Here is a 4,222-nt window from a genome sequence, read left to right as displayed (position 1 = left end):
AATAACATTACTGAATACCATAAGAAAAACACTGTCAACTATTGTCCTCAACAGAATTAGACCGAAAATAGAAAATTATCTATCACATAGCCAAAGCGGGTTTCGCCAAGACCGAAGCACATCGGACGTTGTATGGACACATAAATGGTTGGCAGCAAAGGCACTCAAAGAAAACATATCCATAACAATATCCGGAATCGATATGTCCGCAGCCTTTGATACGATCGACAGAGGAAAACTTTTGGAGATATTAACAGAAATAGTAGACGAAGACGAGCTCCGAATAATCCGATTCCTCCTCAGCAACACAAAGATACAACCAAGGATATACGGGGCCACAAAACAGACGCAGTTCGAAAGTAACATCGGGACCCCACAAGGAGATAGTCTGAGCCCGATTCTGTTCACAATATACTTAGAACACGCTCTGAAAGAAGTTCGAAAAGTCATTCCAAAACCAACGACTCATATTGAGAACGCAATCCCTAGAGAAATCGCCTATGCAGATGATGTCGATTTTATTGGATCAACACCAGCAAATATAGACATCATACAAAATACCCTCATGAAATATAACCTCCAAGTCAATGCCAATAAAACCGAATTTACAACAATATCGAGGAACAAAGAGGAATGGAAAAGAACAAAGAAAGTCGGCTCACTAATTGGAGACACCGAGGATGTACAAAGAAGAAAACAGCTATCAAACGCCGCACTCAGTAAACTCACCAATGTATGGATTAGAGGTGACAAAATAAAGAGAAAAACCAAACTGAAACTGTACCATGCTCTTGTAAAACCGGTACTTCTGTATAACTGCGGCACTTGGGCGTTGACAAAATCCGAAGAAGAACATCTGGATGCCTTCCATCGCACACAGCTAAGAAGGGTACTGGACATCAAATACCCCAAAAAGATCTCAAATGAATCACTCTATAAGATCACAAAAGAAAGACCAATCTCCCTTGACATTTTACAACAACGATGGCAACTTTTCGGTCACATACTACGCAAGGACAAAAACATACCAGCAAACCAAGCCATGTCGGGATACTTCCAAAAACACGGGAACCTTTTCAGAGGAAGACCGATCACAACACTCCCCGTGATCCTAAACAAAAACCTCACAACACTTGGACAAAGCATTAGTCTCATAACGGCAGGGGACCTTGAAAATCTGAGAACCCTAGCAGAGGACCGGCAATATTGGAGACACCTCACACAGGAAATACTGGAAACAGCCAAGGCGACCCGATCTTTCGGTCGAGACGCGAAAGGCATCTAAGTCAAGTCAAGTAGTAAATAAACAGCACATTTAGAATGTTTTGCTCTCTGTCTATTTTAATGATTTATGTTGTGAAACCGTCCTCACATGGATAAGTAGTCCCCCCCCCCCCCTCCCACCCCCCTCACCTTTAACCCAACGGATTCACGAAAACGCTACTTCAGAGGCCAGAGGTTTGATCATCAGACCGTCGATGTGCTTTGGTCACATTATTTCCCAACATTTTATTCCAAATGTTTCTGAACATTGCTGGTAATAAGCATATGCAATATTGTTGTTGTTGTTAATGTACAATCATTTTTATGAAATAATATATTTGCATTCTATGTTGCTTGTGACCGATGACTTACTTACTTACTTAGAGATACTTACTTAGAGATACTTAGAGATGATTTCCAGCACAGGTTCTCAATGATCCTCTTCGCTGGACTCAGGTTTCATCTTTGTTTCTTCCGGTTGCAGATTACCGTGAAGACACAATGTGATGCTAGCCTTGTAATCATAGTAGATTTCTTGGTTTTTCCAATAGCTATCCAGTCTGTTCTTGAATGTGTTAATTGAATCAGCACTGACAACTTTCTCTGGTAGACTGTTCCACACTTGAACCACTCTAACACCGAAACTATGCTTGCGCACATCTAGTCTGGCCTTTTGTGTGAAAAGTTTCTTAGAAGTGCCCCTTGTTCCTGTCCTCAGGGAGTGCTCGGGCCAGGGTTTAAGTAGATTACCAGCTTTTTGGTCATGCTTTCCATTTAACATTTTGTACACTTCTATCATGTCACCTCTTATTCTTCTATAACTTAGTGTTGGTAATATTTCAGTTTTCTTAATCTCTCTTCGTATGTCATCCCTATCATACTCGGGAGCTGCTTGGTAGCTCTTCTTTGGACCCCTTCTATAAGCTCGATGTGTTTACTTTTGAATGGTGCTTTGTACAGTGGAATGAAAGTATCTTCATTTAGGTATTGAAATATTCGACGAATTGATGCAAACATTGCAGTTGCCTTTTTCACTTTCTCGTTGATGTGCTTTTCAAAGCTTAGTTCATTATCGATGATAACTCCAATATCTTTTTCTTCATCCACCAACTCAAGTTCATTTCCCATTAGATTATATCTGAAGCTTTCATCTGGATTTAGGTTTCCAATGTGCATATGTTTGCACTTATCAGGGTGAAATCTTAGCAACCACCTATCACTCCACGATGCGAGTTTGCCTAGATCCTCTTGCAATGTGTGCACATGATCTGCTGTTTGTATGATATTGAAAATTTTTGTATCATCTGCAAACATATATTGCATAAGAGTCTGCGGTATCTGGTAGATCATTGATGAAAATTACGAAAAGCAGAGGACTCAAAACTGATCCCTGCGGGATGACACCAAAAAGCAACCTTTTCTCCAATAGTTGGTAACACTATTGTACTATGATTGTTGTTGATTGTGTCTTTTTGTTTATAACTTACTAAATAAAGTTTGATACTTAACAAAAACCATTTTGTTATTGCGCTTTTGTCTCATTTTGGTGTGACCGGTCACAGGTGACACCAGCAACCTATAGGCATTGTTGACGTTATTATGCTGCGTTTGACCGTAATGTTATCTAAAGGGCCTTTGATTCATGAAGTACAGGGTTTTTGCTACATATATAGGCTAGAAACATAAATGGACTATTATGTCACTTTTATTTTGAGAAAAAAAATTGGCACCTTTTGACCTTGGCCTTTATATATATATATATATATAATATATATATATATATATATATATATATATATATATATATATTATATATATATATATATGACCGAATCATCTTTGCCCCACCACTATAAATAGGCTAGAACCGCCACTGTCATCAGATCCTCATGGCTCAAAGTCCCATTTCCAATACTGCAATAATATGTATCACAATTCGGACTATGGGAGTTTCATTGCATGCATTTTAACCTTAAAATGCAGCTCAAGCATTCCAAAGACTAATGGATTGTATCCTCCGAAATGCTCATTTTGATTTCGTCTACATCGATGACATTAATATTTAAACACGATACCAAGTACCATACAAATTCCCTTTTTTGTATGCGGAAATTCCTCTTTCGGCATTGAAATTCCTCCGAATGTTTCTTGAAATTCCTGTGAGTCAAATTGAAAATTGACGTCTCTGCAAATTTTAGCATTCTCGTCAAGTCAAGTTTCCAATGCCCGTATCTAAGGAGTTATCTTTGCCCATTGATTTGACTGTGCGTGAAAATGGTACCTCACATCAAAGTCGATTTTCTCAAAACTTGTTTTTTTACACTCTCCCTACTTCAAACGGTCATATCTCGGCAATGAACAATGAGAATTTTATAAATTTGTTGTCAAATTTTAAAACATAAATTAAGCTATGCTTGGGAACCAAAAACCCAAAATTGAAAAATCCGACTTAATACCGCTTCGAGGTGGAGGGCCACATATATACATAGCTATACTCTTTCTTGTAAAGTGACTGTCTAAACTTTTAGCGTTTTCTATGGCACTTTAAAGAATAAATAAAAAAATAAAAATGTGTCCGCTCCGTCTCGTCTACTCATCTCGAATCGCGGCGGTGCCAGACAGACAATGGTGGAGTGCCAGACAACATATTTGCCGGTTTGGCATGAAAAATAATTGAGATGGAAAAACAGAGTTTGGCATTTTAGATAATTTAATAAAATCAATCCGTTTTACAGTTTTCATAAACAAACACAATAAAGGGGGAAAAACATGACTAACTAGACAAGATGATATTTTTATAGTTGCGTGATAAGAAAATAGATACTTATTTAAGCTTTAATTATTAAAGTTTTAGCAGAAAAAGCGATGTCTGAAAAATATGACATTCTTTTCAGATCATTTGGCATTGTTTTAATACTTATTTGGCATTTTTTGCAAAAAATAATCTGGTATTCCTACC

Source organism: Berghia stephanieae, chromosome 2 (genome assembly GCF_034508935.2).
Source record: "Berghia stephanieae isolate SIO BIC M18660-M18661 chromosome 2, UCSD_Bste_1.3, whole genome shotgun sequence".
Classification (NCBI taxonomy): Eukaryota; Metazoa; Mollusca; class Gastropoda; order Nudibranchia; family Aeolidiidae; genus Berghia; species Berghia stephanieae.
The sequence above is the reverse complement of the archived record's forward strand: the minus strand, read 5'-3'. Positions refer to the sequence as shown.